Raw genomic sequence first — 20,969 nt, forward strand, 5'->3', positions numbered from 1 at the left:
CAGCGCCGAGTGCGTGCCCGCTGGGTCCTCCACATACATCTGCCTCCTCAAGCTCATCACTGTGTGAGGCGTTGTCGTCGTCCCCACCAGGAAAGCCAGGCCTGAGGGGTGCCCTAACTTGTCCAAGCAGAGATCAGGGAGTGACATGATTGGACAAATGGGCAGGTCCCAGTTCATGAAGGTCCTTGAAGACAATTTCTCTTGGGGACAATGGGGAGCCACTGCAGGTTTCAGACAGAGAGAGAACACAATCAGCCTCCGACTGAAGGCCCGGGCAGGGCTGAGTAAAGTAGGGAGGAAAGGAGGAGAACGGTGTGATTTCTGCTTCTGATGATAAGAAGGGACATCTTGCTAAAGATGGCCAAAGATGGACAGCAACGGGCGGGGGTGGGGAAGATGGGAACAAGCCGGCTCCTCTGGCCTGGAAGAGCCACCGGAGCCGGGTTGGGTGGGGAGCTGGGGAAGGCCCATGTTGCCTAACACGGGGGTTTCAGGCCGGTCCCTTTGCCCCGCTGATGTGCAGTTCCTCCTCTGTGCAGCGGGCTCCCCAGGGAGCCGTGAGAGTGCAGTGCTGATAAGACATGCAAAGCACCAGGGCTGGGCCGCCCTCGAGTGCCCCAGCGGCGCCAGGCATTGTGGGACTTCACTGTGGCCTCCTGGCTCCTGGACAGCCTCCCTGCAGCTGGGGGCCTCATTCCCAGGAGCGTTCCCAGCCCAGCAATGTCAGGTGGGACTCAGGGGTGACCTTGCTCTGCTTCCTGGCTGGGAGGGTGGGAACTGCAGCCAAGAGTGCAGGTGCCTGGCCCTCCCCACGCTGCCCCAGGCCACTGCCAGGTGTGGGCGATGAGTCAGAGCCAGGCTGGGAGGACAAGGCAGCCCTGGGGGCCTGAAGCTGTCACAGCCTCGCTCCCTCAGCCTTTTCCAGGAGTACTTGATGGGGGGAGGGCTGGACCGGTGCCAAAGTCCCCCCCAGCAGTGTCACCAAGAGGACATGAGGCAGAGCACCCTGCGGACCCCAAATCTACCTCTTTGCTGGCTGGAGGGGGGACAAACATGATGTCCTGTTCATTTCCACTCCTAGGACACCTAGGACAGGGCTGGGCACACAGTGGGGGTGCAACAAATGTGCACGGAGGGAATGTACCGAAATTTGTACAGAACCTTCTAAGAGACAGGGTTTGTTCGGGTGGACAGAGCACAGGCTCTGGAGACCAACAGACAGGGGTCTGGGGACACTAGGCAGGGAATTTGCCTATCTGAGCCTCAGTCTGCTCATCAGGGAAATGGGGCCAACAATGAATACCTTGTTAAGGACCATCGTGAACGAGGCAACCTCAGCAAACTGTTTACAGGGCTTTTGACTCTATCCACAGAAACACACAGATCACATTTCATTACAAATACTCATTACCATATCTGTTCCCCCCTTGGATAGTGCGGCCATACTGAGTAGAGGCTTCTGAGACATAAGGCATGGAGTTGAATTCTGGACCTCTTTTACTTTGCTGTGTGACCTTGGACAATTTGTTCACCCTCTCTGAGTCTCAGATTTTTTATTTGTTAAACAGGAATGATGACTGTAGAGTCCATGGTGAGCTTTGAAGAGGGAGTGTTGTGCTGGGCACGATGGTGTAAGCCTATGAACCCAGCTCATCAAGAGGCAGAAGCAAGAGGATCACAAGTTCAAGGCCAGCCTGGGCAACTTAGTGAGACCCTGTCTCAAAATAAAATAAAAAGGGCTGGGGATGTAGCTCAGTGAAGGAAAAGACTTGTAGCTAATCAACAAGGATCAGCCACATGCCTGAGTAGAATGGAAAGAGCTGGGCTGGGGATAAAGAGACCTGGGCTCTGGAACTGACTTTGAAGTCACTTGGCTGAGTGTCCATGGACAATCCTTCACCCTCTCTGGGCCTAGATTCCCATTTATAAAATGAAGGACTGGGCCCAATGGCCCAGGGGTCTTTCTGGCTGGGCCTTCTCTAAGTCTTGGCCAGGTCAGGCTCAGGAGCCAGACCCCTGTGACTGACTCCTCGGTGGGAAGCAGAGCACAGGTGACCAGAGTGTCCCAGGTGTGCCTTGAGTCAGTGGAGGTGGCTGATCAGGTGCGTCCTGGCTTGGCCCCAACAAGCCACGGGGCTGAAGCTGAGGCTTCTGCAGGCAGAGGACGTGCCTGAGCACGTGGCTGATCAGCAGCAGGAGCTGGCCGTGAAGCCCCACCTGGCCGGCTCCAAGGTCAGGGCTCACTCTGCTGCTCTCCCGGAGCTGCAGCCTCACTTGGCCCTCGTGCACCTGTCATCTGACCTGTCCTCAGGCAGAAACCCGCCCAGAGAGATGGAGGCTCCCCTGGAGCGCTGGGCTGGGAGGTGGAGGAGCCAAAGGGCAGGAGAAGCCAGGCTTCCCTGCTCCACCAGAGCTGCTTCTCCACCTGGAGGCCAACCCTGGCCTGGGCCCTGCCGCCCCACCAAGTCCCTAGCTCGTCTTCCTCCAGGCCATCCTGCACCCTGGACCCCAGTCTCCTGAAAGGGCTCTGACCACTGGCTCTTCTTTTCCTCTAGGGTGCCCTGCTCTGATCCGTTCACAGGTACCGGGGATACAGACACAAGTAGAGCAAAGTCCCACCCCATGGGGGTTTGCATTCTAGTGCTGAATAGATTACAAATTGCTCTGAAGACAGATGAAGCTGGATCAGAGGATGATGCGATCAGGTGTGATTTGAGGCCAGGCATAGTGTGTGTGTGTGTGTGTGTGTGTGTGTCTGTGTTCTGGGGATTGAACCCAGAGCTATATTCCCAACCTTTAAAAAAAAAAAAATCCTCCCTGGCCTTTAAAAAAATTTGAGACAGTTTCACTAAAGTTGCCCAGGCTGGCCTTGAACTTGGGATCCTCCTGCCTCAGCCTCCTGAGTCGCTGGGATTATAGGCGTGTACCAGCCCAGGTGCTGATTTTGAGTTGGGTGCAAAGTAAACTGGAAGTTTGATACACAGGGCAGCGCATTCCTCCAGGGAGGATGCTCAGGGGCTGTTGAGAGTCCTTAGGGAAAGCATCACAGAGATGCTAACATAGGCGCCAAGCTAGGTAGGAGAGTATACCTGGCCACCGGGGTAACAGCCTGAGTATAGGCAGAGGGGCGTGATGTTCCTGGGGGCAGAAGCAGGGCAGCATGAGTGGAGACGTACAGCTAACACTGCTGCCAGGTGGGAAAGGGTGATGGAATGTCAAACACAGAAGTTTGAACTTGATCCCCAGGGTGATAGGGAGCCCTGGAGGGTTGTTGAGCAGCGGAGTAACTCTTTAGCGCTCTCACCCTATAGCAGTGCAAGGGTCTGGAAGGCCAAGGCGAGCGAGGGCAGGTGTGGGGCGGTCCTTGTGGGGAGGTCCACGCGTGCGGGCTGACCCTGGGCCCTCGGAGGTTGGAATGTTCCATGACTCAGTGCCGTCATGGCTGTGAGCACCCAGAACTGGATTCTGCAGGCTGGAGGCCTGATGTGAAGGTGGAGGCAGGGGGGGAGAAGGGCAGCTCTCAGACCAGAGCCAGAGAGAACCAGGCGGGTCCAGGCCTCAGGCTGAGCAGAAAGGGACGTTAGGGAATCAGCCTCCGAGTTGGGTGTGCGGGGGCAGCCCCGTCTCTGACCAGGCCAAGCCTCCTCACTGAGCTGCACACGGTTCCTCCGCTACAGAGAAGCTGTTTCTTAAGCACCTACTGTATACCAAGAGCTGGGCAACTTTCTGCATCAGCACCCATGGGCAGCTACTCCTCGTCTACAGTTTCACAGGGAACTGAGGTTCAGAGACTTAGTGCCCTGCTGAGGGCTACACGTCGACCTTGAGGTGGAGCTGGGATCAGTCCAGGTCTGTGTGGCTCGGCCACGTTCACGCCCCGCAGAGCGCGGTGTAGACAGGAGGGAGCAGGGGCCTCTGCCAGTGGATCTCCTTCCTGATCTCCCCCGCCTTGAGGGGTTCAGGATTCGGGGCTGCAACGGCCGTAGTCGGGTGCCCACCAGCACTGAGGACTTCTGGGGACGGGGCCGCCACGGTTCAGGCCGCTGCGTTTCCAGAATCCACGCTGCAGCCTAATCCCCCACGCGGCACCCAGCCCAGGGCCGGGCACTGCAGAGCCGCTCGGCTCCCACGCGCTCCCAGAGTGACTGGGTGGCCTGTGGCCGTCTCTGTTGATGGGTCTCACGCCATTGAGGTGGCACAAAGTACCCCAACCAAAGACGCTCCGTTTCTGGGCCCCAAGCCAACCTGGGCCGACAACAGCAGGCCAGGAGCCGGCCACCAGGCTCAGCTGAGCGGGCTTCTCGCCTTCCCAGACCAAATCAGCCTTTCTCTCTGTCTCTCTGCCTTTAAGATTCTGGAACACTCCTTCCTCCACCCCCGGCCTGCTCTCTCCCTTGGCAAAGCAGGGACTTGGCTGCAGAAGTCACTAGGGAGGCTCTGGCAGGCGGCTGGGCCTCCTCGGACTTTCTCTGTTCTTTTTTTTTTTTTGGTACCAGGAGTTGAACTCAGGGGCACCCCACCCCTGAGCCACCTCCCCAGCCCTATTTTGTATTTTATTTAGAGACAAAGTCTCACTGAGTTGCTTAGCGCCTCACATTTGCTGAGGCTGGCTTTGAACTCACTAGCCTCCTGCCTCAGCCTCCCAAGCCTCTGGGATGACAGGTGTGCGCCACCGAGGCCCAGCTGGCCCTTCTCCCTTGAATCCAGAGCCTTTGGCTACTGCTGTGTCTCGGGTCCCCAGGGTACCGCCTGTCACAGAACAGGGGCTCCGTGAGTGTCTGTTAAAACAAGGAGCAAGAGGTGGATGAAGGGCTCCGGGAGCCTCAGCCCTGCTGACCCTCTGCTGGTGAGGCCCTGGGTTGGGCCGTCTTGGCCCGGATTCTCCCACCTTCGAAATGAAGAGGTGAGGTTAGCCACCCAGCCCACCCCAGCGACCACTGTGGCAAGCTGGACAGACGGTGGCCATTCTCACAGTCCCATGCGCAGATTTAGTTTTTTTGTTTTGTTTTTGTTTTTTGTATGGGGGGATGGAACCCAGGGGCACTTGGCCACTGAGCCGTGTCCCCAGCCCTGTTTTGTACTTTATTTAGAGACAGGGCCTCACTGAGTGGCTTCAGGCCTCACTGAGTTGCTGAGGCTAGATTTGGACTTCTGTCCTCCTGCCTCAGCCTCCCAAACTGCTGGCACTATACAGGCGTGTATTCAGATTTTGATGAAACTCAATAATTGTTGTGGGGGAAGCGCAGCCCTGATTGGTGACTGTCACTGTCACTGACCTGGGGAAGAGCTGCTCGCTGAGGCTGTGGGTTGGGGCTCTGCAGTCTTTCAGCACATGGGCAAGACCCCCTTTGTTCCCATCCAGGAAGCAGCTTGCAGAGCATCATAGGATGGAATGACATCCTATCCGAGATCCACTTGGTCATCTCTTTATCTAGTTAACTATTTATGGAGCATTATCTAAGTGCCTGGCCCTGGGGACAGGAGCAAGAAGCCCTTCAGCACTTACCTTCCTGTGGGGGAGAGGGGGATTCACACATAAGGGTCCATGTTAAACCCTCATGAAAGTGCCTTAGAGCAGATCAAGAGCCAGGGGGCAAGGGAAGGGGTTCCCTTAGCTGGGGGTCAGAGCAGCCCCCAAAGCTTGCTTGGTTATTTATTTATTTATTTTGGTTCTGGGGTGGAACTCAGGGATGCTCTACCTCTGAGCTGTATCCCCAGCTCTTTATATTTTAGAGACAGGGTCTTGCTAAATTGCTGAGGCTGGCCTCACACTTGTGATCCTCCCGCCTCAGCCTCCAGAGTTTCTGGGATTTACAGGCGTGTGCCACCGTGCCCAATCCCCCCAGGCTTTTATTGAAGAGCTTCATTTGAGCTACAGCTGGAAGGTGAGAAGGAGCTGACCTCGTAAAACGCGGAGGGTCCAGCTTGCCAGGCGGAAGGAGCTCAGGAGGGGAAAGGAGTCATCTGGAATCCCTTTTATTGTTTCCAACAAGCAAATCCACGTGAAATTGTGATTCTGTAGTTATTAGTAGTGCTGGGTTAATTTCTGCATTCAACAAATCCTGCCCTTACGGTGTTGCCAGCCCTGCTGCTGGGCCCCGGGGACAGCAACAGTGATGAAGGAAAGTGACATTCTTGTCACCCGGGTCCAGAGCTCAGCACCCCATGGAGAAGAGCCAGCGGTCTGCTGTTTGCAAAGGGCTCCCCAGCTTGGATCCCTGGGGAATCCAAATAAGCCCCCGCGGCGTCTGGCATGCCCAGCCTCCCTCCAGCCCCCGGCTGGGCCTGCAGAGGAGGAGGATCTGACTTCCTGCCGCTCCCTCCCCCACCCACCTGGGCACAGAGGGTCTTTCATCCATTGTTACTGCTTCCTGCACATCCATCTCAGCTGCTGGGCTGAACCCGTGGATCCTCAGGGACAGGCGGATGCTCTTACCAGGGCCCTCCAGGGGGAGGGGAGCCCAGTGGCCTGGGGCGTGGGGGCGAGGGGGGGTGCTGGAGCTTTGTGACAAGGAAGAGTTTCCTGCCCTGAAGAGCCTTAGACCCTGAGGGCCCAGAAGATGGGAAGCAGGCCCCTGCCCCCAAACCCCTGCCAGCCACTGGGAGAAGCAATTCATGACCCTTGACCCAGCACAGCCTCCAGTCCTCTGGGACTGGGATTGGGTTGGGGTTCAGCAACATCTTCTTGGCCTTGTTTCTGGAGTCAGGACACCTGGTCATTGGAATCATCTCCACCAGTTATTGGCTGGGTGACTTGGGCAAGTTTCTTGAACTCTCTGGTCCTGACTTGACCAATAGGTCTAATACTCCCTGCCCAGCAGTGTCATTGAGAAGGTGAATGAGATTATGTAGGCTCGAAGCTGCAAAGCACCGTACAATGACAAGTACCACTCCCTCAGGCTCTTCCAAGGGAGGCTTGATTGAGCACCTACCTGTGCCAGCTGCTGTGCCAGATGTGAGGGGTAAGGAGCCATGGGACACAGTTCTTGTCCTTAAGAGACAGACAAGCCAGCAGGCCCATGCCATGGGATCGGTCACAGCTTTCAAACATACCAGCCGAGATGGCAGCTCAGGAGCCAGCCTGCCTAGGTTCAGACCTGGCTCTGTCACTTGCTGGCTGTGTGACCACAGGCAAGTCACTTAATCTCTCTGGGCCTCAGATTCTTAAATCTGTAAAATGGGAACAATAATGACCTCCTGAAGTCATTGTGAGAATTAAACGATTCCTTGTCACATAGCAGGGGCTCAGTAAATGCAGTTCTTATCACGAGTGAAGTCCCCGTGGAGTGCAGGGGTGGCCTGAGGGACTGCAGCGGAGGACGACGAGGAGCTGGATGGCCAAGGGCGAGTGTGACTGGACCAGGCGCAGGAAGGGTGAGCCTGGCCGAGGGGGCAGAGGGGACGGAAAGCCTGGGTGCTCCTGGGAGCTGTGGCCAAGATTTCAGAGGAGGCCCAGGGAGTTGAGGCTGCCGTTGGAACTCGGGGGCAAGTTCAGGCGTGGCTGTGACGTCACGATGCTATAGCCAACGCGGGGAGGGAGGGGGTAAACCGGGGTGGGGGGGACAGGTCAGGGTTTGACTGTTCCCCAGCCACCCTTGTTGAAGTGTGGAGGGTGGAGGGACAGGAGGAGGCAGGGAGGCCCCTGTGGGGGGGGGGGTCCTGGGTGGCACAGGGGAGAGGCCGCCTGCCCCTTTGTGTTTTCAGGGTCTCTGAGGAAGAACACCCAGAAAGGGCACAGCAGTCAGATGCTGGGGGTCCAGACCAGGCAGTGACGGGAGGGGTGGGCAGGGGACGAGCTTGAGAAAGTTGGCTTGGCCTAAGAGGAAGGCCAAGCTGCAGGGCTCTGACTGGAGGTGGGTGGGACAAGAGAAGTCAGAGAAGTCCCTAAATGTTTACTAGACACCTGCTGCAGGGCCCCCGGGATCCTAAACAGCACCATGTCTGTGCGCCCATTCATGCAGCTGGTGGTTTCGCCTCATTTACCCCCCAACTCTTTGTTGAGCACCTACTATGTGCAAGGTGTCTTCATAGGTGCTGGGGACAAAGCAGGCTGGTCCCTGGCTTCTTGGGGCTCACAGCTTGGACTGGGTTCATGGTGGGAGAAGCAATGCCTCCTGCAGACGGCTGGGGCCTGCGGAGCTGCGTCGGGCAGGACCTCGGCCGTCTGCAGCTGCTTAAATCTTATCAATCTTATTGCCCCAAACCAGATTCCCACACCTGGCCTTCGAGCCTGCAGGTCCCCCTGGGGAGCTGACTGCAGCAGGTGCTCAGGCCAGAAACCTGTGTGTCCCCCGACCCGACCCCAGTCCAACCTGTCTGCAACTCCTGTGAACGTGGTCTCCAGAACAAATGTCGAAGCTATCCAGCTCTGTGTTTTCCCTTACTCTGTCTAGGTCACCATCACCCCATCACTCCTGCCTGAATACAATGTCCTCTGCCTAATTGGTGGTTTTTTTGTTTGTTTGTTTTTATACTCAGGGCTTGAATGTAGGAGCACACCACCACTGAGCCATATCCCCAGCCCATTGTATTTTTAATTTTGAGACAGGGTCTGGCTAAGTGGCTGAGGTTGGCCTCTGATTTGAGATCCTCCTACTTCAGCCTCCCTGAGTTGCTGGGATCACAGGTGTGCACCACCACCCCTGAACTGACAGGCCTTCTAGACCAGTTAATCCTTACGCCACCCGCCTGGCCAGAGCAGGCCTTTTGAGAGGCAACCCCATGCCCCAACCCCCCCCACCCCCATTTCCCTGCTGAAAGTTTGGCTTCAGTGGCTTCCTATGGATCTGGAATCAGCCAGAAGCCTGAGCAGTTCCCGGAGCTCGCAGGTCCCACGCTGCCCCCTTCTGACCTCTCTGGGCAGGTCCATACCCTCTTCCCCGTGGGCCTGGGTTCCCTGAGCCATGCCCCTGAAGGTGCCCCCTCCCTCCCTTCTCCAAGGGTCTCCCTTCTCTATCTACTCCTTCCAGGGCCTCCCTGCCCACCCTGGCCCAAGGGGTCTCCGTGGTCTTATCTCTTGCTGTTTCCCTCGGTGCCTGTGTCACTCGCGGGGTTCCACCTGCTGAACCTGTTAGGTCTTGGACCTGGTTGTCCCAGAAGCAGCATCCAAGTCTGGCCTGTTCCCCGGGGCTGCTGTCCCCTAGCCCAGTGCCTGCCCCGAGCCCCCTCCTGCCCCTCTGTGCACAGGGGCTGCCCACTGAGTTTCCTGGGCCCAGCCAGGGCCCCCCACCTGTCGCCCGCCCGCAGTGGCCCAGCTGTCTTTTTGTTCACATGGATCCACTCTCTCCTCTCCCCTCAGCGGAATAACCTGCGGGCCACCCCGTCATCTGCGGATCTCTAATAGTGCGTTATTTTTAGAACAGGTGAAAGCAACGCTAAGCCACCTCTGAGAGGCTCCTCTACCCCCACCGGCCTCACTACACCAATCTGGTTTCCTGTGCTGCTTGTGGAGGCTGCCACACTAGCCAGCTTTGTTATTCTGGGGGAGTGGAGAAGGACCTCAAAAGAAAACCAAGCCCCCCTTGGTCCAGCTGGCGCCAGCCCCTGACAGTCAGAAGGAAGCCCAGGATGAAGTCTTATGCATCTCACTTGCTGTGTGACCTTGGGCTCCTCACTTTCCCTCTCTGAGCTTCAGTTACCTATCTGTGAAAGGAGGGGGTTGGACTGTTAATGAGTAAAGGCCTCTGTCAGGTAAGATTTGCATGGAACCATGACCAGTGGGTCTTTTCCATCCCTGGGCATCAATTAGATGACAGCCACAGTTCCTTCTATGAATGAAATGTAGGGGTGCCTCTTATAGTGTGCATACAAATACTTGCAAATTGATGCAAAATAAAGGATTCCAGTAGCTTTTGTTTGCAGGACCATCAGGGTCTGGCCAGACCTGGGATAGACAGAGGAATTTTGCTCCTGCCTTCATACCTGTTTGGATATCTTTCCCTACATTTCCACTCTAAAAGAGGAAACAAGCCCAGAGAGGAAAAGTGACTTGCCCAAGGTCACACAGCAAGACTGACAAAGACAGTTAGCAGCTGTCTCTCCATTCTGGCGTTTTTCTCACCTGCTGTCCCTGACATTTAGTCACAGGCCTGGGGCTAGTACCTGGCTCTCAGGTAAGGGGAGCAAATTCTCTAGCACACAGTGCAGTGGAACGAGCTTCGTGAAGAAGTGCATCCAAAGCCAGGCCCTGTGAGGTACGCCTGTCATCCCAGAAACTCAGGAGGCTGAGGCAGGAGGATCGAAAGTTTGAGGCCAGCCTCACAATTTAGTGAGGTCCTGACTCAAAATAAAAAAAATAAAAAGGTCTGGGGATGTGGCTCAGTGGTAAAGTGCCCCTGGGTTCAATCCCCAGTACCAAAGAGGGGGACAAAAATTTAGCCCAAATCCTAGGGCTGTAGAGGAGGGAGAGGCGCTCTGTCGTGTGATCAGGATAAAGGCGTCTTACAATGAGGTGATGAAGAGTGGGCGGGAGGGGAGGGGGCTCTCTGGAGAGGGATTAGCATGGCAAAGGTGTGGATGCAGAGGAAAGCACTTGAAGTCACTTAGAAGGAGCTTCGCGGGGAGCCTCCCCACCCTTCAGTCTCTTTTAAATGCAAGTTGTGTAACCTCCAGGGCTTGTGAGACAGCAGGCCTGGGTAGACTCCTGGGGACCAACTCCTACAAACCCTGAAATGGGGAGTTTAGGACAATAGGGAGCATGGAGAGTTTGGGGCCCAGAAGGAGGTGATCAGACTCATGTTAGAACACACTGATTTCCTGCGGGTGGCGAGGAAGTCAGTTTGAAGAGCAGAGCAACAGCTTCGTGGTAAAGGTGCAGAGCCAGGTCTAGGTGTGAGCATGCAGCGTGGGGATTTGTCCGAGAGGAACAGTCTGAGCCTCGTGGAATGGGGAAGCAAGGGAGACGACTGAGGACTGTGGGTTCTGCTCAGTCCAGTGAGGAAGGGAACAGAGGCCTCGCCCATCCTTCTCAGGACTGGCTCATTCCCCAAGCTGGTGCCCACAGAGGAGAGAAGGCTAAGGTCAGTGAACAGCTGCCTGTCAGGAATCCAGGACAAAGGGCAGTGCACTTTGTTCTCGGGGGACTTTTATTTTATTCTTCTGACTTGTTAAAGAAAGATCTAAGGGCCTTAAGGGACCACAAGTCAAGTATCTCTCAAACATTTACATAGTACCCATTAAAGCAAAGTACTTTAATATTTGTGTAGCAGACAGATATATTAGGCCCATGCTTTCTTTTTCTTTCTTTTTTGAGCTGGGGATTGAACTCAGCACATGCCTACCCCTGAGCCAGCCCCAAGGCCATATTTTCTGAATCTCAGACTTGGACATATGACCTGCATAGTTTTGGGTTTTTTTTCTTTTTTTCCCCAGATTCATCTGTTATGGATTGAGGTGTGTCTTCCAGATCCATATGATATGTTGAAGTCCTCACACTGAGTACCACAGAACGTGACGATTTGGACACGCGGTTGCTGCGGATGTCACCAGTTCAGATGAGGACAGACTAATGGGGGGGGCAGAGGGGGCCTGGATCCAATATGGCTGGATACCCATGAAGGCCCGGGCTGACGGCCACCAGCAGCAGCTGGGGAGGGGTGAGGAAGGACTGGACTTGGCTGTCAGGGGGACACAGCTCCAGGTACCCTGGTCAGTCTGCTGGCCTTCGGAGCTGGAGACAAACAGCCCGCTGGGCTACGGCACTCAGTTTGTGATACTTTGTCACAGAAGTTCTAAGAAACAAAGAGAACATTGGAATTAAATCACACTGGATTTTTGCTTGTTTAGACCCTGTGCTCCCCTCTGAAGGAGGGTATTTTTCTAGAATAGACACAGAGCACTCCCCAGGGCAGTGCTTCAGGGACTCTGCTGGCCCCGGCTGCTCCTGGCCTGGCCCCCAGCTCCGCAGGCCTCCCCTGGCCCAGCCTCCTGCTGCCCCCCCACCCCCACCCCAGCACCTGTTCCCACTTCCCCTTCCTCAGTGGAGCAGGTCGGAGCAGGTGGCCGGGTTTCAAATCCTGCCTCTGCTGCTTCCTGGCATCTGGAAACATCACTCGGGCAAGTTCTGATCTCTCGAGGCCTCAGTGTCCCCACCTGGGAAACAGGCCCCCATGGGGGGCCTTTCAAGGGCTGAGTCCTTCCCTCTGGGTGGCAGTGAGCACTGGAGGGCTGTCACGGTTCCCTCCCTCCTGCTCGGCTTCCAGGCGCCTCCCTGGTGGCCGCCCACTGGATGGTGTCACCCAGGAGCATCGCACCTGCCTCCTCCTGTCTCCACCTGTGCGCCTCCCCTGGTGGAGAAGGGGGGACTGCAGCCCCATGTCTGAGCACACAGTAGGTGCTTCGGAAATATTTATTTACGAAGTGGAGCAGAGTATTGGCAGTGACCCCAGAGGCTCTGGGACGGCTGTCGCAGGACGGCCTGCCCGAACTGAAAGTGGGAGAAAGTGAGCCCCAGGACAGGGCGCGGCGGGGCGGGGCACGACCCCAGGCCTGCTCCAGCTCGGGGACCTGGCCCCCAGCTCCGCACATCCTGCCTCCTGTGTGACCCCACATGCTGTCACCCACGCACACCCCCCAGTCCCCAGGCAGCAGCTTCCTCTGACACACACTTTCCACCGCTGGGTGCGCTGGGTGCGGCAGAGCAGGTTGCAGATGACAACAATCTCCAAGGTCCCTTCCCTGGTCCTCCCCACCACACCCCCTCCCCGTCCTGCTTGGCTCCTGTCCCTGCTGACCTTACCCGTCTGTAGCCCCGGACTTCAATGGCACAGGGTCCACTGGAGGCCTAGACGGCTACGTGAGGTGTCAGAAATGTCTTGGATCAGGGACAGGATGTAGAGTCAGGACCGTGGTCACCATGTGACCCTGGGCAAGCCCTTTCCTCCCTGTTTCTTTTTCTGTGAAAAGGGGTGCAGTTCCAGTCCCCTGGGGTTGCTGTAGGGGTGACACGAACAGTCCAGGGAGTGCCACCATCCCTGCTCATCTGATCATGTGTGGGGACAGCACAGGGGCCCCGCAGATGTCGGGAAGGTCCCCTGCTCTGGGCCCAGCACTGAGTCAGGTGCTGGGGGTTTCGAGAGCGATCTGACAGCAGCTGAGCTGACGTGGGGGAGAGAAGGGTAGAGTCAAGGGACAAGGTCACCAGACTCACTTCTGACCCCCTTAACCCTCCATGGGACTTTCTGGAGCCTACAATAAAGGTACCAACCCTGATGCCCTCCAGGTGACACTGGACACGCTGTGCCGAGCTGAGAGGGCCGGGCTGCTGCAGACTCCCAGGTGGACACTGTGAGAACCCTGGAAGTCTTGGCTGGAGGCCAGCCCTCCTCCTTGGTGGCCTCCCATCCGCTTCCTCTGCAGGCTCTGTGGTGTCCCTGCCCACCCAACTCACTGCCCGGCTCCTCAGCCAGTCTTCCTTCCTCTGGCTTTAGGAGGCATCATGGGTGTCCCTTGCTCTGGGGACCCTCTGTTCCCACATTGCCTCCTTTGCTCAGACGAAGGGCCTGTCATCTCGCCAGGTCTGAAAGCAAGATGTGGCGCTGCTCGGGGCTGCGGGTCCCCCATCCCACACAGGCCACGTGCAGAGTGGGTGGGGTCTTGGGGGGGGGGCGACAGGAGCAGGGGCAGGAAGGGTGGGGTGGGCTCTCGGGGTGTGGATGGAGGATCTTAGGGGACAGATGCCGAGTGAGTGAAGACTGGGAAGGGGCCGGTGGGTAAGCAGCCACTGGTCACTGTTTTTAGCACCAGACATCCACCCTGGAGTCGCAGACTCAGCCTGGCTTCCAGAATTCCGGGGCTCCGGTTTCCCTCCAGAGCCTGGACCAGGCCTGGGAGCTCCCAGGACTCTCTCCATGTTAGGCCTGGGGCCTGCCCATCAGAACACCTTAACGTCATGGTCCCATTTTAGCTCCCCCAGCGCCTGGTTTGAGAACACCCGGCCGAGTTCCTGCACACTCTCCGCCCCCCACTAGGCTCCAGGAGCAAGCGGTTCTGGGTGTTTGGGCTGGGAAGGAACTGCTGCCTGGGACCCTGGCAAAGCTGATCTGCCGGCTACTTTTTTGGTACTGGGGTTTGAACCCAGGGGCACTCTACCACAGAGCACAGCCCCAGCCCATTTTATTTTGAGACAGGGTCTTGCTAAATTGCTGAGGCTGGCCTTGAACTTGGGATCCTCCTGCCTCAGCCTCCTGAGTCACTGGGATGACAGGCATGTGCCACGGCTCCAGACTCCTGCCGGCTACATTGATGGGCCTGATGGAGCTGCTTTACCTCCCCCCCCATCCAGGGCAGCCTGAGCCTCTCCCCAGTAGCACCCTCCCCCTTCCCGAGAGCATCCTTTGGCTCGCCAGCAATCTCCCGCTCTCTTCTGCCACCCTGCTCCAGGGCATCTCGGGGATTCCAGAAGAACAGGATCAGAACCCATTTTGAAGGGTGACTGCCTTCCCCCTTTCTCCGCCACGCAGAGGCAGTGACAGGAGGAGCATTCCAGGATGGAGTCCGAGGACCTCGGATCCATGTTGGCTTTTCCGCCTGCCAACTGCTGCCCCCTGGGGATGAGAAGCCAGTCCAGAGGACAGACTTTGGAGACAGAGATGTGGGTTTCAACCCAGGGAGTTTCAATGACCTTAGGTGAGTGACTTAACGCCTTGGAGTCCCTTCTCCCCATCTGTCAAATGGAAGAACAGCACCATTTACCTCCCAGAGCCGTCATGAGGATCGGATCAGATGCCACCCGGCTGCCTGTCTCTCGTGGCTCCTGGGCCCTAGAAATGTGGTCAGTCTGAGCGGCAACGCGCCGAGTGTCAAACACACACAGGAGCTTGAAGACTCGGGGAGGGGGAATGTAAAAACCTCAAGATTTTGTGTCTGGATCATAATTGACAAGATTACATAATGATAACATTTTGAAACATTGGGCTAAATAAAATACATTATGAAAAGAGAAAAAAGACTGGGCACAGTGGCTCACGGCTCCGGAGGCTGAGGCAGGAGGATCTCAAGTTCAAGCCAGCCTCAGCAACTTAGCAAGACCCTAGGTAACTCAGTGAGACCCTGTCTCTAATAAAATATTTAAAAAAGGGCTGGGGATGTTGCTCAGTGGTTGAGCACCCCTGAGTTTAACCCCTAATACAGAGAGAGAGAGAGAGAGAGAGAGCGAGCGCACCCGCGCACAGATATTGCTCAAAAGGCTCTGCAGCCTTCCCAGCCTCTCCCAGGTTGGTGGCTTTTGTTCCACTTTGCCACAGGGCTTGTATGTGTCTCCATTAAGGCTCTGAGCTATTCATATTGTAGTTGGCTGTGCAGGTGTGCCACCAGCCCAGGAGCTCAGTAAGACACTGTCCCTTGGTCATCTGTATCCCTGGCTCCCTGCATGGAGCCTGGCTCATGGCAAACACTTGGCAGAAGTGGATACAGTGGTAAATAGATACACGTGAAAGCTGCATGGGTTTTTATTATCTGACCATCCCTGGAGTCCTAGATGAACACAACACATGTCACACCAAAGCCACACCAGGGCCCAGAGGCAGGAAAGAGATGCACACCCAAACTGGCTTAATTTTTTTTTTTTTGTACTGGGGATGGAACCCAGGGGTGCTTAACCACAGAGCCACATCCCCAGCCCTTTTTAATTTTTTTTTTTTATTTTGAAACAGCAAGGCCCTAAGCAGCTTAGTGAGACCTAAGTAGCTGAGGCTGGCTTTGAATTTGAGATCCTCCTGCCTCAGCCTCCCGAGTTGCTGGGATTACAGCTGTGAGCCATCGTGCCTGTCCCAAACTGACTAATTTGAAAAGAATTGAATCAAAGACAATCAGCCAAGGCCTGGGCAGGGTTTCAGGATAGCAGGAAGGATGGCGCACTGTCTCAGGGCTGGTACCATGGAGCACGGAAGCTGTGACCATGTTGGCCTGGGGGTGGGAGGGAGAAGTTACCTGGACCTGGGCCAGAGATGCAGGCACAGGGCCACCCACAGGAGCTGTAGGGGGTGGGACACAGCACTGTGGGGCAATCGTGCAGGAAGGAACCAGGGGAATAAAGACCAGTGCCACTCGCCACCTGTCCTCTTCCCAGCCTCCCCATTCAACCAGAATGCAGAGGATAAAGGGTATTGATGTCACCTGCAGAGGTCACCCATCAGGGCACAGAACAGGTTAACCAGGGCAGAGAGAAGTTCTGGAGGGGAAAACAGAGAGGTGCTGCATAAGAGAGAGCACAGGACCCCAGCGTGTCTGAGGATCTCTGCAAATTGTTCTCAAGCACAATAAACGGTCTCACCAACCAGTTATTACTCCTGAAGCACTACTGTGTCTCAAGTGGTGGAAACCGAGGCTCAGAGAGTCCAAGTGACCTGCCCAACATCACACAACAGGAAGTGGCAGCGCCGGGTCTGGAGCACAGGTGGGCCCCAGCGCCCAGGTCCTCACGGTCTCTTAGCAACACTGTATGGTAAGGCATTGCTTCTACTGTGGAAAACTCTGCAAGGCCAATGTCCCCCACCTGAGTTTCAGAGAGGTCAACGGATTTCTCCAGAGCCACACAGCTTATGGGGGTGAAGTGGAGGCAGAGAAGCAGGGTCGGAGAGTTTGCCATTAGTCAGAGCAGGTGACTGGCAGATTGCACGGTGGCAGACTCAGGGATTTTTTTTTTAGCCCCAACGGGTGGAGCCACCTCTCACCAGGTGCCTCCCGGAATCACTCCCCAGCTGCAACCACAGGATTTAGATGTGCAGAGCTGGGCAGGCCCTCAGCATCCTCTTGGCTGGGCTCTCGCCTGTGACTTTAAAATTAACACTAATTATAGCCCAGCAGCCCTGGCTTCCCCGGTCCCTGGCGTGGTCACTCTTTGTCTTGCTCTGAGCGCGAAGCTCCCTGAGGATTGTCAGTTCTGGGGGCAGGTATCTGGGCTGCTTGTCTCATAGATGAGAACCCAGGCAAGTGACTTGTCCAGGGTCACAAAGCAAAGCAGAGCCTCAGAGATACCCCCACCCATGCCAGGGCAGCTCTGAGCACACGGTGGAGCCAGGCAGGTGGGGTGCAGCCGGATCTGCACCCACCAGCTCTGCCGGCCTTGGACAGGTCATTTGTCTGTGTCTTGCTTCCTCTGCTATAGAATCGGGACGGCTGTCACCTCTGCTCCCTCTGATTGAGGTCTAGGTGAAATGCACTGAAGCAGCCACAGTGACTCTGCCTCTCTGAGTCCAAAAGCTTTCCAACACATCCAGGGAGGCTCTTGGATTCTGTCCCTGGGTGACCCTGGCTTCCACAGGGATCCAAGAGAGCAGCTGTCACAGCCGCTGTGCTCTGGGCTTTCTATGCCATGCTGGCCTCAGTAACCCTCACCTCACCCATCCCCATCTTGCAGACAAAGCAATGGAGGCCCAGAGAGAAGGAGTGACCCGCTCAGGCCTCCAGACCTCAGACAGTGCACAGCCAAGAAGGCTGCGCCCAAGCGGAACTGGCAGCCCCCTCTCCCAAATGCAGGAAACGGGGCGGGATGATCATGGGTATTGTTGTTTGAAACAATGCTCAAGACAATACCATGCAGCAGCAAGAAGCCTGCCACATCTCCACGGGCTCAGTAATCATCCATCTCTGCGGGGAGGGCCCTGGGGCTTTAAGAAGGGCCTCCTCCGGCAGGATGAGCAAACACGCAGTGAAAACCAGCAGCTGGGCCCCAGGTGCTGGGAGAGAGTGGGGCAGGAAGCGGGCAGGCCGGCTCTTTCTTTCCTCTTCTTTCTTATTTGTTTGAGAAGCAACTTTACTTTCTAAATCGGTCATTGTCACCCGTTGGCCCCCGCCCCACCTGGGCCAGGGCTTCTGGTAACCAGGGCTCAAGAGGAAGCTCAAGGGCACTGGAGGGATGAGGTCCTAGATGTGCCAGGGCCCCAGCCCAGCTGAACTTGGGGGCTTCTTCCCCCAGGGGACTCATGGTCCACCTTTGGTGAGCAGGGACTTGCAGTCAGTACCTGGTTGTGGTGTGACCTGAGTCCCCAGGGTCGGCTGCCAGGGGGTGGGGCAGGGGCCTCATAAACCGGGAGGAAGTCCTGTCGCCTCGAGCAAGTCACTTCACCTATGTGAGCCTCTGTTTTCTCACCTGTAAAATGGGAGGAGTTGTGGAAATTAAACATAATGATCATGATGAATGTAAAAGATTTAGCAGATTTACTAGCACTTAAACATATTTACTAGCTGGGAATTTATTTAAAAAGCCAGTAGTCACTGGGCATTTATTTTGTACTAGGTCCTTTTCTGGGGGGTACTGGAGATTGAACCCAGGGGCATTTTGCCACAGAGCCAAATCCTCAGCTCCTTTTATGTTTTATTTTGGGTTAAGATCTTGCTAAATTGCTGAAGGTCTTTCCGAGTTGCTGAAACTCTCCTTGAACTTGAGATCTTCCTGCCTCAGCCTTCCCAGTCACTGGAATTACAGGCCTGCGTGCTGCATCCAGCATGCCAGGTACTGCTAAAGCACTGTACATATATGAATTGAATCAGAGCAATTAACATCCCCCACTTAGATAAGAAAAATGGAGGGGGCATAGGTTGGGGGGTCTAGTGAGTGGCCTCCACAGCGGCAGACCCAGGTTTTGCAGGGTGTCAGTACAGCTTGAATAATATTGGGGGGTTCTTTAAAAAGAATTCATGTTTATGAATACAAAATGGGATACCAGGCCATGCAAATGAGGCCCCCAAGTCTTAAAATTCACAGGCTTCACCTCAAATCTCTCTCTAAGCTCTAGTCCACCTTGCTGGCCAGTGGCAGAGGCCGGGGGCAGCCCCAGGATCCATAAGCATTCAAAGCAGTACTCAGGGACACACAAGGCAGTCAGTGCAAAATGTCACACTAAGCTGGGTGTGGTGGCTTACACCTGTAATCTTAGCAACTCGAGAGGCTGAGACAGGAGGATCACAAGTTTGAGGCCAGCCTCAGCAACTTAGACCCTGCCCCCCCCCAAAAAAAAAAGCTAGCTGGGGATGCAGCTCAGTGATAAAAGCACTCCTAGAGTCAACCCTGGCGCTAACAACAAAAAAACCACACTGAGGACACAGAGCTAGAATTGAACCCAGGAGCCTGACCACGGGGGCCATGTGTTTAGCTGCTAAAGTATCTGTCATCTCTGAGTGGGGCCCAGCACACTGCTGTCACCCCTCACCTAGGTCCTCTCACCTCTTCCCTGATAGCTGCTTGGAGCAGGGACAAGATACTGCCACCACCCGGACTTTGGAGTCACCAGGCCTATGTATTAATCCAACCTCTGCTGCTTCCCAGCCATGAGCCCCTGGGGTGGTCTTTTTGCATCTCTGAATTTCAGCTTTCCCCTCCATAAAATAGGGACTATGGGACTCATAAGGTGGTGACAAAGTCTAAAGACATCAATTTTTATTTTAAGTGTTTCTAAACATGCTATCGACTAACCATGTGTCCAGTGAGGGTCTCTGTCTGCCACTGGCCCTCCGGCTGCCCTGGATACGCACACTTCCTAGGGTGGTTTGGAGGACCTGTGGTTAAGGACGGTGGAGCTCAGGGCCCATGACAGGTGCTCAGGGCCAGTAGAGGCTGCTGCCCTGGTGGCAGGGGGCAGGTTGTTTGTGAGGGGTGAGTGGGTCAGAGTCTCTTGAATGGGACCAGGTGTCAGATGGCCTTACTCTAGGTGGATTTCCACCACCAGCTTGTTTGTGACCTGGGACAAGCCGCTCCCCCCATTCTGGACTCTGTATTCACAAGTTGCGTGAATGGCTTTCCAAGGGATGACATTGTCTCTAAGGGCCTTAAGAGATGGAATTTCTGGATAAGGAGAGTCTCTGGGACCCTCCAAGGGTGGCTCCCATGAACCTGCTTCCTTTCTTGGGTCCTTTTCATGGACGCAACTCTTGAGCCAGACAGGAGAGTTGGCACTGAACTTTAAACTTTTTCTCCTCCAGTAAAGGGTACTGAGTTATGTCCCAGACATTTTTTTTTTTTTTAAGACAGGGTCTCATTAAATTGCCAAGGGGCCTCAAACTCGAGATCCGACTGCCTCTATCTTCCAAATAGCAGGGATTTACAGGTGTGCCAACGTGAGCGACTAAGTGGACTCATACCTCACCTGCACGGCAGAATCAGTGCTATGGCTCAGCTCGAGAGTTCTGCAGATGACCCTGATCTAATCTGTTTCCTTACCTGTAAAATGGGCATGAAGATAATAGAAGTCCTTTTACCCATTTCACAGATGAGGAAACTGAGGTTCCAGGAGGCACAGGGCTTGCTGAAGGTCATGGCTCTCACCTGGCCCTGGTCCTCCCTGGCCCCACTCTCCCCCAGCTGTGGCCTTTCCCTGTGGGACCCTGGTCACTTCTCCCCATCCCAGAGGACCTGCTCTGACTCCCCTTCCTTCTACCTGGTGTCCTGTTTCTCTTCTGCATCTGGTGAATTCTCCAAGTGGACTGGACCCCTGGGCCAGCACTGGTGACCCCAAGCAAGCTGTCCACCCACTCTGGGCTCCATGCGCTCATCTAAAGGAGACAACAATCCCTGCCTCATGTACAAGTACTCAGTACACCCAGTGCCCGACCCAACGCCAGCATGCACGAAATTCCAGCCTCCTTCCCACCCACCTCACGTGGTGCCTCCTTGGCAGGCTGCCCTGATGCCTCCGGGTGGCCAAGTTTCTCTGGCCCCGTCCCTACAGCATTCATCACCCTATATCATTCCCACTACCATCAGGTCTGTACCGAACACAACTTAGTCTCCTGTGTCTTCTTAACCTGCAGAGTCTGGCACAGGCTGAAGACTGTTGAATGAATGAATGATCCCTCCAAGGTGCTCAGTTGGTGAGTTATCCTTTCTGTCTGTCAGGACAGTGGGTTTCTGGGTGCTGCAATGATCATCACTACTACTATTTCTTCTGCCCAACATTATACATGGCTCCCACTTATTGAGCACCTACTGTGTGCCAGGCACTATGGTAAGTATTCCTCCGTGTCATCTCAATCGC

At 55.5% G+C, this 20,969-nt stretch overlaps 2 long non-coding RNA genes across 6 annotated transcripts; one reads left to right on the forward strand and one right to left on the reverse strand.

Annotated features, from left to right (window-relative positions):
• The first annotated feature begins 561 nt into the window (after positions 1–561).
• LOC114094336 (uncharacterized) lies at positions 562–11,783 on the forward strand. 4 transcript variants are annotated; one of them, XR_011708790.1, is made up of 5 exons: positions 562–727; positions 7,239–7,374; positions 8,479–8,626; positions 9,358–9,690; positions 11,371–11,783. It is a non-coding gene; the product is annotated as an uncharacterized lncRNA (long non-coding RNA). The 4 variants fall into 4 exon arrangements; XR_003583008.2 differs by lacking the exon at positions 8,479–8,626; XR_003583010.2 differs by lacking the exon at positions 8,479–8,626 and having other exon boundaries at positions 9,363–9,690.
• LOC117794777 (uncharacterized) lies at positions 11,142–18,058 on the reverse strand. 2 transcript variants are annotated; one of them, XR_011708791.1, is made up of 2 exons: positions 17,961–18,058; positions 11,142–11,729 (listed from the first exon to the last, which is right to left on the reverse strand). It is a non-coding gene; the product is annotated as an uncharacterized lncRNA (long non-coding RNA). The 2 variants fall into 2 exon arrangements; XR_004618643.2 differs by lacking the exon at positions 17,961–18,058 and adding an exon at positions 12,737–13,563.
• Between the last annotated feature and the right edge of the window lie 2,911 nt (positions 18,059–20,969).

Source organism: Marmota flaviventris, chromosome 10 (genome assembly GCF_047511675.1).
Source record: "Marmota flaviventris isolate mMarFla1 chromosome 10, mMarFla1.hap1, whole genome shotgun sequence".
In the NCBI taxonomy this organism is placed as follows: domain Eukaryota; kingdom Metazoa; phylum Chordata; class Mammalia; order Rodentia; family Sciuridae; genus Marmota; species Marmota flaviventris.